At 46.0% G+C, this 15,286-nt stretch overlaps 1 protein-coding gene across 1 annotated transcript in view; it reads right to left on the minus strand.

The window, feature by feature from the left end:
• Nucleotides 1-14,839, minus strand: part of LOC143989714 (uncharacterized) — a 30,401-nt gene extending 15,562 nt beyond the window's left edge. The window contains exon 1 of the mRNA XM_077489988.1: nt 14,757-14,839. The gene's annotated coding sequence lies outside the window, so the exon portion shown is untranslated. The remainder of the gene's footprint in view (nt 1-14,756) is intronic.
• Nucleotides 14,840-15,286: the final 447 nt, after the last annotated feature.

The following is a 15,286-nucleotide window of genomic DNA, read 5'->3' on the forward strand; positions in this document are numbered from 1 at the left end:
CAAAACACACCCGGGTGGGCAAAAAGGCTGCTTAACAAAGATTTATTTGACACCTTCAACCGACAAAACTTTGACTCCAAAGTCAACTGAGGATAGAGCCGCCGGCTCAACACAATAATGAGACATAAAGGTGTGAATTGAAGACCACGAGGCCGCCCTGCAAATCGCATCAGGAGCCACGTGGCGAGAGGCCGCCCACGAGATAGAAAGACTTCTGGTCGAATACGCCGACACCGCCTGAGGAGGAGCCAAGCCCCTTACTCTGTATGCCTACTGGATCGCTTGAACTATCCATGCCGCAATTGACCTGACTGATGCTCTAGTGCCCTTGTTCTTCCAACAGAACAGAACGAACAGGAAGTCTGACTGCCGGAATGGAGCTGTAGCTCCCAAATAGAGCTTTAATGAGCGTCCAACATCAAGAGGATGAATTTCCGAGGAATTCGAGGATCTGAATAAGGGTAGAGAGATTTCTTGATTTTCATGAAAAACCGAAGTGACCTTAGGGTTTGACCCCAACTTTGGAACTGGGACCATTCTGTCCGGAAAAAGGTTAGAAAAGGCTCCTTGACTCCTAGAGCTTGAATCTCTGATACTCGTTTCGCCGAGGTGACCGCCACCAGGAATGCAGTTTTCAAGGTGAGTTCTCTGATGGAAAGAGCCTTACTGAGAAGAGAAAAGAAGCCCAGCACTAGAGGCAGATCCCATTTAGGGAATCTGGGCTTTCTCTGGGGCCTCAATCTTTCTGCGCCTTTGAAGAACTGCTGGATAAGGGCATGCTTAGCCCACAGAACCCCTGTAAATGTGGAAATAGCCAAGACTTGAACCCGAAGGGAGCTAACTGATAAGGGTAAGCCCAAGCCTGATTGCAGGAAACCCAAAACGTCTTGAACTGTGGGTAAAACGTAGGAACTGGTTCTGGAGGACACATAAGATAAAAATTTGGTCCAGATCCGTTCATACATCTTATTAGTATTTCTTCTCCTTGCACTTAAGAGGGTGGAAAAGGCTTCCTAAGGACACCCCAGTGCTTCCAACCTTCCCCTCTCAAGAACCAGACCCTCAACTGAAGGTGAGCCGGGCATGGATGGAGAATCAACCCCTGGGAGAGCAGGTCCCCTCCGGACGGAAGAGGAACTGGGTCCCGAAAGCTGAGGAGGGATAGGAGAGGAAACCAAGGCCTGTTGGGCCAATGCGGAATTATTGCCAACACCTCCACTTCTTCCCATCTGAGTCTCTTCAGGAACTGAAAGATAATTGGAATTGGAGGGAAGGCGTATGCCTTGTGGAACCACCACTGCTCTGTTAGGGCATTTATCCTGAAGGCCTGCTGATCCTTGAACCTTGAATAAAACCTTGTTAGCTTCCTGTTGAAACAGGAGGCAAAGAGATCCACTTCTGGAGACATCCCCAGGGATAGAACCCACTGAAACACATCTTCGTGAAGGGTCCGCTCATTGTTGTCCAAGTGGACTCGTGATAGAAAGTCCGCTTGGACACTGAGAACTCCAGGCACATAAGCTGCTGTTAGGTTGGCCAGATTCCTCTGGGCCCAACGCATTATTGGATCCACTTCCCTCAGCAGAGACCGACTTCTGGTGCCCCCTTGCTTCCTTACGTATGCGACCGCAGCCGTATTGTCCAGCCTGAGGACTATGGATGCACCCATTATCAGATGCGGAAATGCCAACAGCGCTAGGTAGGCTGCTCAAAGTTCTAACACATTTGACACTATTCCCCGAGAGGGAAAGACCCCAAATGCCCTGAGCCACTTCCGATAGACAATGTGCCCCCCAGCCCTTATTGCTGGCATCTGACGTTACTGAGATCCATTTGATTGGAAAAAGAGAGTGGCAATTCAATAGATTCTCCCGACGAAGCCACCAGAGGGGGGAACCTCTCATGGTCTGAGTAATTTCGCTGGACTGGACCTTTTCTCCCGACCATTGGCGAAGAAAACCCATTTGAAAGGGACGCATCCACCACTGTGCCCCCTTCACCATCGGTATAGTAGACACCATGGTGCCTATGATCTTTAGGCAATGAAGAGCACTGAGACGAGACGAAGAGAGAGTAAGGTGGATCCTGTCCCGTACTACTGCAATCTTCTCCTCGGGCAGAGAGATGGTACCTTTTGCCGTATTGAACAGGGCGCAGAGGAACACGAGAGACTGTGTAGGAACTAACTGGCTCTTCTCTAATTTCAGGAGCCACCCGAGTTCCTTGAGGGTTGCAATGACTTGATCCCTGTGTTTCAAGAGACAATCCTTGTCCTGAGCAAGAAGAAGCAAATCGTCCAGATAATGATGAATCCGGATTTTCCTGACTCTCAACAATGCTACAACTGCTAGAAGGACCCTCGAGAATGTGCGAGGAGAGGTTGACAGACCAAAAGGAAGGCAGGTAAACTGTAAATGAAGCTGGCCAATGGAGAAACAAATAAACTGTTGGAACTCTGTGGCCACTGGGACGTGAAAATAGGCGTCTTTGAGGTCTATTGAGACAAGCCAGTCTCCTGACTGCCCTGAATGTTGAATCGTGGACAGCGTTTCCATTTTGAATTTCTTATGAAGCGATTTAGACGCGTCAAGTCTATTACAGGTCTCCACGTACCGTTCTTTTTCTGGACCAGGAAAAGAGGGGAGTACATTCCCAAGCCGCGTTGATCGTCTGGAACAGGAATAGCGGCGCCTTGATCCAACAAAGATTTTATGTAGGTTAGAAGAATTTGTCTTTTTTCTTCCAACTACGGAAAGGATGTGGGAACACACTTGAGTTTGGGGACACTGCTGAACGACCACGTGTGCCCGGAGGAAACCGTCTTGACGGTCCAAAAGTCCTGGATCAAGGCCGCCCAGACGTGCCGAAAGCGGAACAAACGAGCTCCTACCCGGACCACCTGGACGGGCACGATCTCAAAAGGACTTAGTAGGCTCCTTTTCCCCATCGAACTGCCCTTTGCGAATTTTTTGAGAGATGTCTGTCTGGACCTCCAAGATCTGGAAAATTCCCATCCAGGCCTGTAAGTGCGTGCCTCCCTGGCATGATCTTGACCCTGCTTTCCTGGGAACAATCTCCTTTGATTCTGCAGGTGCCTATCCTGGGGGAGAAATCCCGACCTACCCCCAGTGGCTCGAGTCATAGCACTATCCAGCTTATTGCTGAAAAGGGAAGAACCATCAAAAGGGAATACGGCACCAAACCTGCTTAGAAGCAGGATTGGCTAGCCAAGGACAGAGCCACAGGGCACGCCTGGCAATTACAGAAGAGAGCATAACTCGAGCCACCAGTCGGATAATATCGATCGAGGCCTCTCCTAAGAAGGCTGAAGCTAGTCTTAGTTCTTGAATGGGAGAACTCTTGGCCAGATCTTCAGAAACATTCCTGAGCGTTTCATCAACACTATTGGACCAAACTTCCATCGCTCTAGACAGAGCCGCTAAGGCCAGGGTCGGCTTACAGGCCATGCCAGCCGTAAGATAGATCCTCTTCAGGTCAGAATCAAATCTCCTATCCAGAGTGTCCTTACCTTAGAAGGGAAAAGTCTCTGAATTTTAGATAGAAGAGAATTCTTTTTCTCTACCTTACTCCAATCATCCGAGATCACTTCTCCCAACTCTGAGAGGAAAGGGAAGCTAATACGCTCCTTCTTTAACTGCTTAAAAAACTCTCTTTGTTTCGCCGGGGCCACTACCGGCTCCTCCCAGTTCAGTGTTTCCTTGATAGCTTTGACCAAGGGAGGGAGCAGGGCAAAGTCAAAACCCGAACCAGACTCTTCCTCCTCAGATTCACTCTCTGAGAGGACAGCAGACGGATGGCTAGGCAACGAGGAATCCCATGTGTCCTGGGCCTGAGCATCCCTCCCCGGAGACCTTGGAGACTCTAAGGGAGACAACTGGGGGGCTTCAAATTTCTTTAGACTGTCCTTGACCAATCTTTCCACCATAGACCTCAGCTGTTGGTCAGAGTCACTCCTTTCACCTGTCGCTTTAACATAACAGGCATCACAAAGGGACTTGTCAGCAGGAACCTGCGTCCTGCATCCCCAGCATAAACCTTCAGCTGCGTTACCTGGGCAGGCTGTTGAAGGGCGGGAAGATTCCCGGCTATGGAGACTGGATCTTGCAGGAGAATCATGTCATCTGGATCTGGAAGAGGAATGCCGGCGGTGGGATTTAGACGAATCACTTCCTCGGTGAGAACTCCGTCGCTGAGTAGACCTAGAAGGGCTGAAAAAGGGAAAACCCCAGCAGTGTTAGTGGAACATTCCCTAATGTTCCACTGTCGCCCCCCCCCCCCCCCCCCCGGCAGGTAACCCAAAAAAACAAGTACCTTCTCTGAGAGGGCTGGCCACTAGCAGGCGGTGAGGTATCCAAAGGATCCATCAGGGCTGGAGATAAAACAGCCTTAATTAAACACAGAAAACAGCTGAGGAGGCAGAGATAAACTGACCTTAACAGAGACACATACCTAATGCTGAAAAACCAGGGCTCAGGAATGGCACTGCAGGCTTTACAAGTATCCCAGAATCACTGCAAGTTGTTTTCTGTTTTTAAAACTGCCGCCTTAATGACGTCACGAATTTCGTCATAAAAATGCTAGTGCGCATGCACGAAGCCCGCAACGCGCATGCGCGAACCAAGCCTCGTCCTCGCGCCGGTCTCGCGCATGCGCAGAATGACCGAGCGGCGAACGAGGAAGTAACTGGGCAGCTGGAACGCAAGGAAACCAGCCGCCCAGCAAGCCAGATACAGCGCTGTGCGGTGTATGGGGAAAGAAAAGCCACTGCAAAACAGCAAAGAAACATACAGAACTGACACAGAAAGGCTGCCATGGAAAAAACAAACAGCTCACCACTCCTGTAGACGGACACCAGCCGAGGTAGGTCCCCACACATGCCGGACTTCTGGGAGGGGGGGGGCGAAAGTCACCTGCTAGTAGCTAGGCTCACGACTAATCACGCGGCTTCACCTGTCAGTGACCAGGCATACACCTCTTCAGTGCCTCTTCCATATGCCCCTTTTCCATACTCCGCTAGTAGCTAGAGCTTATTGGAAATATGCGACTCCAAGTCGCTCGGCCGGTCCGTATCGCAGAAAAAAATGCAAGTCTTCAGGGTAAAAAGACACATGCTAGGTCCTATGGAGGAGGACAAAAAAAGAACACGGCCTCTGGCAGGGAGCAAAGATTTATGGGAGTATCGTCCTATAGGGTAATGGAGGCGGGACTAAACCCACACGTAGGCTGCCATGGAGTCTGTCAGGAAAAAGATATTTTCTTCTTTTTGTTATAAGAAAAATCGAATAAACTAAATTTTAGTCATACATTGAGGGCAAAATTTATTCAGCCACATGTCTTTAGTAAAAAAAATGTCAATAAGCGTATATTTTTTGGTTTGCGCAAAAGTTATAGCGTCTACAAACTAGAGTAAATTTTCTGGAATTTACACAGCTTTTAATTTATGACTGCCTATCTCATTTCTTGAGGTGCTAAAATGGCAGGGCAGTACAAACCCCCCCAAATGACCCCATTTTGGAAAGTAGACACCCCAAGGAAGTTGCTGATGGGTATGTTGAGCCCATTGAATATTTATTTTTTTTGTCCTAAGGGATTGAATAATGACAAAAAAAATATATATATTTTACAAAAAGTTGTCACTAAATGATATATTGCTCACACATGCTATGGGCATATGTGAAATGACACCCCAAAATACATTCTGCTGCTTCTCCTGAGTACAGGGATACCACATGTGTGGGACTTTTTGGGAGCCTAGCCGCGTACGGGGCCCCGAAATCCAAGCACCGCCTTCAGGATTTCTAAGGGCATACATTTTTTATTTTACTCCTCACTACCTATCACAGTTTTGAAGGCCATAAAATGCCAAGATGGCACAAACCCCCCCCCAAATGACCCCATTTTGGAAAGTAGACACCCCAAGCTATTTGCTGAGGGCCATGTTGAGACCATTGAATATTTTTTTTTTGTCCCAAGGGATTGAATAATGATAAAAAAATAAAAAAAACATTTTTTTTTACAAAAAGTTGTCACTAAATGATATATTGCTCACACATGCCATGGTTATATGTGGAATTGCACCCCAAAATATATTCCGCTACTTCTCCCGAGTATGGGGATACCATATGTGTGGGACTTTTTGGGAGTCTAGTCGCGCACGACACCCCGAAAACCAATCACCACCTTCAGGATTTCTAAGGGTGCAAATTTTTGATTTCACTCCTCACTACCCATCACAGTTTCGAAGGCCATAAAATGCCAAAATAGCACAAAACCCCCCAAAATTACCCCATTTTGGAAAGTAGACACCCCAAGCTATTTACTGAGAGGCATGTTGAGTCCATGGAATATTTTATATTTTGCCACAAGTTGCGGGAATATTACAAACTTTTTTTTTTTGCACAAAGTTGTCACTAAATGATATATTGCTTACACATGCTATGGGCATAAGTCAAATTACACCCCAAAATAAATTCTGCTGCTTCTCCCTAGTACGGGAATACCACATGTGGGGGACTTTTTGGGAGCCTAGCCACGTACGGGACCCCGAAAACCAAGCACTGCCTTCTGGATTTAAATATAAAATGCTACCAAAAAAACTGTTAGCGATCGCAGGGATCAGGCCTGACTCTGCGATCGCTGCAGTTATGTGTTTAGTGTTTTGTAAGTGACAGTGATCGATCGATACTGCACTTGGGTGGGCTGGGCGGAGGGGCAAAACGCAGGTGCTAGCAGGTATCTGGGCTGATCCCGCTAACAATGCGTTTTTTTGGAACCCTAAACTGCTGGAGACGCTAGTATACATCTGATCAGATCAGATATTGATCTGTTCAGATTCTATACCACTACGGGAGGTTTATGCTTTGCGTGTGGGTGTTAGCGGTACTGGCACTAACCTATCGCTGCCTGGGGCGACGCAGACCCTGACCCTAAAACCTAATTGATATCACCCGCCGGGTGATCAGGGGGTTAAACCTTTATTGGGTAATAAATGGTGGGTGCCCTGATGCTATAAAAAACAAACTAACCAGAGTCACCCGTAACACTTATACGGTGATCAGTGGTGAAAGGGTTAACTAGGGGCAATCAGGGGGTTCAAATTTTTATTAGGTAGTATATGGGGGTCCCTGGCGCTATATAAAAACATGACGGGGAACCTAAATAACTAACTGGCTAACCAGCGTCACCAGTGACACTTATACTGTGATCGCTGGTGAAAGGGTTAACTAGGGGGAATCAGGGGGTTAAAACCATTATCGGGTAGTATATGGGGGTACCTAACGCTATAAAAACCTGGCGGTGAACCTAAAAAAATAACTAGCTACCTAACGACACTAGCGACACTAATGCAGCGATCAGAAAAATGATTGCTTAGTGACACTGGCAAAAGGGGGTGAAAGGGTTAACTAGGGGCAATCAGGGGGTTAAAACCATTATTGGGTAGTATATCGGGGTACCTAGCGCTATAAAAACCTGGCGGTGAACCTAAAAAAAATAACTAGCTACCTAGCGACACTGATGCAGCGATCAGAAAAATGATCGCTTAGTGACACTGGCAAAAGGGGGTGAAAGGGTTAACTCTAGGGGCAATCAGGGGGTTAAATGTTTATTGGGGGGTGATAGGGGGGTACCCTGGACCTAACACTAACTGCCCTGACAGTTTTTACTGTCACAACTGACACTGAATACAGTGATCAGTAAAGAAATGATCACTGCAATCAGTGACACTGTGACTGGGGGGGGAGGGGGGTTTGTGTGCCTGTGTGTACCTACATGTCAGTGTAGTGTTGGTGCACACTTACTATTAGTCTTCTCCTCGTAGTCCGGTCAAAAAGACCGCCCCGAGGAGAATGACATCACTTCCTCCTTCCTGTGTAAACAATACACAGTGGGAGGAAGTTCGTCATTGGCCAGGAGCGATCCAGAGGGGGTGGCCAGAAACCAACGGCCATCCCCTCATCACGGATCGCTGCTGGAGGGAAACGGACCGCCGTATCCAGCGGGAGGGGGTCCGATCGGACTCCCCACCCGCTGGAAGGCAGGCACGTACATGTACGTGCTTGTGCCTGCCTGTGCCATTGTGATGACGTACAATGGCAATACGGCGGTCCTTAAGTGGTTATTCTATGTCATCACGTTCGAATCTGTCAGACTTTTGGGGTGATCGTGTGGGGCCAAGTCTGTTTGTTTGAAAGTCCGGCGGACCTCAGTTGCAAAGTCCGTCGGGCTGTCCACCGGACCAAGTCCGTCGAACAGTCCGGTCGTGTGTACACGGCATTAGACTTTCATTGGGGTGTATTCATTTTTGGTCTTGAATGAATTTGTTAGGAAAAATACTTTTTTTATGTGTGCAAATTAACAAATTGTAGTTGCAATCAATGGGCCGCATTTGCGGGAGTATTTTGTATTATAGAGTCCCATAGAAAATGTTGATTCTGAAAAGGAAAGTAAAGGTCCAAGTTATTTAGTAAGAGGTATGGGGAGTTTTTTTAAGCTGTATATTTTTTTTTAAATTAAGATTTTTTTTTATTTTAAGTTTATATTTAACCAATTATTTCTTACACACAACATAGGCATACTTAGAATAACACCCCAAACACATTCTGCTATGCTGCCCAAATAGGAGGGTACCACATACAGTAGGTGCCCAGATGCATAGAGGGACCCAAAATCCAATGACCACCTTCGGGCTTCCAAGGAGCACAAATTGCGCGTCTATTTTCCTGACTACCTATCAGATTTTTGGAGGCCCTCGGGAGCCAGGACAGTAGAAAGCAGAAACACCCACAAAATGACCCCATTTTGTAAAGTAAACAGTTATGCCGCGTACACACGGGCGGACTGTATGGCCTACTTAGTCCGCCGAAACACATTTCAGCGGACAGTCCGCTCGTGTGTGGGCTTCAGCGGACTTTTTCAGCGTGCAGTCTGGTGTACTAAGTATTTCGGATTTTCGGAAATTCTGTCCGTCGTACTTTGGTTTCAGCGGACAATCCGCTCGTCAGTAGGCTAGTTCGACGGACTAAGAATGGCGCATGCTCAGAAAGGATTTACACGGCGGAAAGTTGCATTGCTGTGTATTGGACTTCCTATTTCTAGTCCCGTCGTACGTGCTGTACACGTCATCGCGCAAGCTTTCGACGGACTGTTTGTGCATCCGTGTGTGGTCAAGTCCGTTCGTGTGTACGCGGCATAACAGATAGTTTCTGAAAAGCATAATGAGTTTTTTTTTTTAAAATGTCATTTTTGGATACAAGGTTTTGGAGAATGCAGGAAAGAAAATGAATATAAATATAAATATAAATATATATAATTTCTTTTTTTTCTCTACACAAACAGTTTAATAAGATATTTCTCACACGCAGCATGGACATACTTAGAATTACACCCCAAAACACATTCTGCTACTCCTTCTGAGTAGGACGATACCAAATATGAGAGACTTTTTCACTGTCTGAACTGATTATATATCAGACATTGGCTCCATTCACTAAGCGGTACAAAACACAGCTTAGCATTTTTGCGATTAAAAAAATGGAACTAAAATACAGCATGAGCCATTTTATTAAGTGATGTGCTATTTTAGTAGTTAAAGCTTGCGGTACTTTAAAGTTGGCGATAGCCAGCGTCCTTAACAAGCAGTAAATAGCTGGTTGTTAAGGAGTGGGCGGCCGCCAGCGTACTTAACAACCAGTAACTCTCATGGTTGTTAATGATTGGGCGGCTGCCATGTTCTTAATAACCATGAGTCATCTGCTGTCAGTGGGATTGTTGATCACTTCTGGTTCCGGCAATATTGGTGGAATGCACGCGGAGCGGACATCTTGTTCACGCTTGCGTTCCAGGAATGGACGCCAGCTTCTGTAAGACACTGAGATTGCAAATTTCTATTATATATAGTGTCATTGGATGGAGAGGTAGTGTATCTATATACGAGATGATGTATATGTGGGATGTGAGATGCCCTGGATGGCGGTGTCCTTAACAATGGGTGTACACATGATAGGGTTAATTGTGGAGGAGGTGGCCTTCCACAGGTTCCTATTGCTTCTTAATTGGGTAGTGTATATATATACTTAAGCAATGTGGGGGGGGACAGGTAATGCCCCAGTAGACGACTTTGCGGTTAAAATGTGTAGGGCTAGCATTTCCTGCTCCCTATATTAAAATAGAAAAAATGTGATGCCACGTGGCTCAGCAGGATCCCACAGGAATATCCAGAGAAGTTGTCCTCAATTTTAAGGCAGGGAAAAAAAAGCTGATCACCGGCTTCTGTTTGAAGGGAGGAAGAGCCTCATATGTGCCCACCAATACCGCCTGCCAATGCCACGAATCAGTGCCCACAGTACAAGTTAGAGAAGTCTCCTAAAGATTGTGTTTCACAGCCGTCCCTGCAATCATCCTGGTGTCCATTACTTATTTTGCTGTTTACCCACAGCAGTGAGGTAATTGCATAGCATTTGCACTTTTTGCACGGATCATCACGGATGGATTGACTGCCCAGCACGTTGCACGTTTAATTTAGTGTGCCTACCGAATTGCACGATTTGATTTGATTGTGTATGGGACATTTTTCACGTTGGTCACTTGGATTTAATATTTAATATTTTATATATATTTTTTCCTTTTTTATACCTGTTTTTACCTCATTATATACACATTGTAATATGTTTACACAGCCTATATATGTATTTTGGTCTATATGGTAAATTTGCGTTTTTTGCACATAGAGTCACTTTATGGTCTATGCACTAGTTATCACTGTATTATATGCACAGAGGCATTCTGTGATTTATTCACGCACAGTTGCACTTTATATAATTTTATAATTGCACATTAGTGGTTCACTGCGATTATCGAATAGTTTGAAATTAGCGCATCACATTTTTTCTATTTTATTTTCCAGTAGTGAGAGACAACTCATTCAGTGACTGCTGCTTTTTTCACTAGCTATTTTCACCTTGTCATAATTTTTTCCATAGAGCGCAGAAGTCTTTAGATACACCTGCTCCCTATATTGCTTTTCTTTTAATTTTATATTATTTTTTATCACGTGATTCTCTGCATACTTGTGCTTTTTTATGTACATTTTTTTTATGAATAAACCTTCAGTGGTTGAACTTCACTATGCAAAGCACCTTGTTTATGCTTTCCCCTGTATGGTGAGCCTTTTTGGAGCCATTCTGGAACAAGCTCTGTGGAGACCTGTGGAGGTCCATGGAAGTCTGTGGAGGTCTACACCCTGGAAAGCCGACCGATAAAAATTGGAGAGCAAGGAGTGTGACAGTCAACCCTGAGGAGATCCATCATCCGCTGTAAATTTGCTTCTGTTGGCCTTCTGAGCCCCCTTTGAGCCTTCATGACACATTGCTATATGGTATTTGTGTCCATCCTCTCTGGTAAGAGTACCTACCTCTTTCAGTGAATACCCTGTAGATCATAGGTCTTCAAACTATGGCCCTCCAGTTGTTCAGGAACTACAATTCCCATAATGCCTAGTCATGGCTGTGAATGTCAGAGTTTTACAATGCCTCATGGGATGTGTAGTTTCACAACAGCTGGAGGGCCATAGTTTGAGGATCCCTGCTGTAGATGATTACAAGTTTTCCTGTGGTCTGGGTTACCAGAATATCTGAACCTCCTGTTTTCAAATTGATATCAGTGGACATTTTATAGTTATAAGTTTAGAGAATATTTGTCACTGTTACATCATTTCATTTTTTGCTTATTGATTTCACTTAAGCACACCCGAGCATTCATTTTGAGGTTTGAGGGTTTAATACTCATTATATATGTTATCACTCAAAAGAAGTCTTTATGATTTACCCCCTTCTGGGATAAGAGTCACTTACTTTAGTAATTTTATACACACTTATATTTTTGTACAGGTGTATTTTGCACTGCACTTTTTGTTATATTGTAATTTGGACTTGTTTGACACAGCCAAGCAGCTGACACACATTCACAGAGTACAAAATTGTGTATGGTTGTATGGTAGCACGGTGTTTTCCCTTTCCTTGTCAGCGGGATTCCCCACTGATAACAGAATGTAAACAAAAGAATTGCCAGCATTTAAAAATTAAGATAAAATATCACCACGGGGTCCCAATCCATACTAAGCCCCCGCTGAACATGGCATGCTGGCTCGATGATGTCATAAGAGGGCAGGGTCCCCCAATGACTTCATTATTCAAGTATCAGTATGGGTCAGGTTTTTTTTTTCTGTTTGGGGTGGCGGCTGGTATTCTTCCTGATTGACGCTGTATCTTCTTCAGGGGTCGTTTAATTTAACTGGCTGTGTGTTTTTACTAAATGTAACCACTTTTTTTGTTATGTATGTACTACACGCATGTGGGCTGCACTCTTATACTTCATTCTAAGCGGTGTTTTTGTCTGTTTACATTTGTTTTCTTTTGTTGTCCGTATAATACTTCAATAAACAGATTTAAAAAAAAAACTTAACCACTTTTCTGGTGAATAAGTAGGGGGATTATGTACCCCATACTCATTCACATGGGGAAGTTGGATCTGGGGGCCCCCCTGGGGCTTCCATATTCCAATAAGCCCCTTACCCACAGACCCCCACAACCACTGGGCAAGGATTGTGGGGAAGAGGCCCTTGTCCTCATCAACATGGAGATAAAGGGTTTTGGGTGGAGCTCTCCTGCCCCCATGTTGATGGCATGTGGTCTGGTGTTGTTCAGGAGGGGGTGCAAGGACTGCATGCTTGGATAAGAGTCTGGTATGGATTTTGATGGGGACCCCACTCCATTTTTTTAGGGCCAATAACTGGTGTAGAGGTGATCGGGGGACACAATAACTGGTGTGGAGGAGATCGGGGACACAATAACTGGTGTGGAGGATATCATAGACACAATAACTGGTGTGGAGCTGATCGGGGGGGGGGACACAATAACTGGTGTGGAGGTGATCGGGGGACACAATAACTGGCGTGGAGGTGATCGGGGGGACACAATAACTGGTGTGGAGGTGATCGGGGGACACAATAACTGGTGTGGAGGATATCATAGACACAATAACTGGTGTGGAGCTGATCGGGGGGGGGGGACACAATAACTGGTGTGGAGGTGATCGGGGGACACAATAACTGGTGTGGAGGTGATCGGGGGGACACAATAACTGGTGTGGAGGTGATCGGGGGGACACAATAACTGGTGTGGAGGTGATCGGGGGGACACAATAACTGGCGTGGAGGTGATCGGGGGGACACAATAAATGGCGTGGAGGTGATCGGGGGGACACAATAAATGGTGTGGAGGTGATCGGGGGGACACAATAACTGGCGTGGAGGTGATCGGGGGGACACAATAACTGGCGTGGAGGTGATCGGGGGGACACAATAACTGGCGTGGAGGTGATCGGGGGGACACAATAACTAGCGTGGAGGTGATCGGGGACACAATAACTGGCGTGGAGGTGATCGGGGGGACACAATAACTGGCGTGGAGGTGATCGGGGGACACAATAACTGGTGTGGAGGTGATCGGGGGACACAATAACTGGTGTGGAGGTGATCGGGGGACACAATAACTGGTGTGGAGGTGATCGGGGGACACAATAACTGGTGTGGAGGTGATCGGGGGACACAATAACTGGTGTGGAGGTGATCAGGGGACACAATAACTGGTGTGGAGGTGATCGGGGGACACAATAACTGGTGTGGAGGTGATCGGGGGGACACAATAACTGGTGTGGAGGTGATCGGGGGACACAATAACTGGTGTGGAGGTGATCGGGGGACACAATAACTGGTGTGGAGGTGATCGGGGGACACAATAACTGGTGTGGAGGTGATCGGGGGACACAATAACTGGTGTGGAGGTGATCGGGGACACAATAACTGGTGTGGAGGTGATCGGGGGGACACAATAACTGGTGTGGAGGTGATCGGGGAAACAATAACACATATTTCTAGAACTTAACTTTAAAATGAAGAGAATGCTCTGACTCCCTAAATGGGGAAATGTTCTGACCCTGAAGGGGTTAACCTACAAATAATAAAATAATAAATGTTTGGGCAGTACTTGCACTATGGACAAAATATGTGAATCCACAACACGATTGTTCCAATAAAACTTTCTGATAACAAAGTGTCAGACAACTCCTGGGGTAACCTGGCAGCAATTACTCAGAAAACCCCAGGCTGTAGATGATTAGGTGTGCTGGGCTCTGTAGTCCCACAGAGTTCATGGTGCCTGTGAACCAATAGAAACCTCTATAGCAGTAAATGGGGAATACCGGCATAAGGAGCAGAAGCAATAATCCACCGCCAGGGTCCCAGTCACAGATAATAATGTGGATGCCGAGACATCTTTTTGATAAAATTGCCCCCCCCTCCGGGTTCACCATCTCATCCACCCGAAATCCCGTCCCTTTCAGACCCCTATTGTGAGACTCATCATAGTGTCTCTGGAGGGATCGCTGATCATTCCCATGTAAAATCTTACAAAATCTTCCCTAATCCCGACCTTTATTATCATTTCATTCCCCCCACATACAATGTCTGCAACCGACATTTACTGACATCAATAACTCCCCTCGTGGTACAGACCAGAAATCCCCTCATTGTAATATACAGGGATATTCTACATTTCCACACTATATATGTGTGTATCATCATCTGCTGGAGATAAAAGACATCACAGTGACTATGGAGGAAGAGGACGGACATGACGGGGGGGGTTACTGGGTGTAAATAGAAAATAAGATCTTATTACCTCCTCTGCTGCGACTTCCAGCAATGTCTTCTCTCTACTTCCTATGGAATGCCCCGTCTGTATCTGACATCACTTCCTGTCTTCCATAGAGACTTCCTGTCTGGGAAGATATGAGATCACCACCTTGTGGAGCTCAGAGGAACTGCAGCCCTGAGAAACATCTCACAGTGTGAGCACGGCCTTGTGCTGTGTGTGTATGTACTGTATATCCTTATAGATGGGTCATCTCCACTCCCACCAAGGGGGTTAGAAATATATTACTGCTCGGGGGGGAGACATTTTGGCCCCTTTGATTTTGCAGTAAAATTGATGTCAGATTTAGTCATGTAGAACATCTGTTATATGGATACAAAGAGCCCCAGCCGAGAGTAAAGGGTGGAAATGGCTCCTGATCCCCAGATTTGGGTAATTATGTCACCAATATAAATAGAATAAAACCTGCGCTATGTGTAACAACTCAAATACCTACAGAAATAACTTATACCGGACTGCTGCTGTAACAAAGGTAAGTGTTCCCTTTATCAACTAGA

This window comes from Lithobates pipiens, unplaced genomic scaffold, assembly GCF_037356315.1.
Source record: "Lithobates pipiens isolate NorthernLeopardFrog02 unplaced genomic scaffold, aLitPip1_a1.2 Scaffold_18, whole genome shotgun sequence".
NCBI classification, from domain to species: Eukaryota; Metazoa; Chordata; class Amphibia; order Anura; family Ranidae; genus Lithobates; species Lithobates pipiens.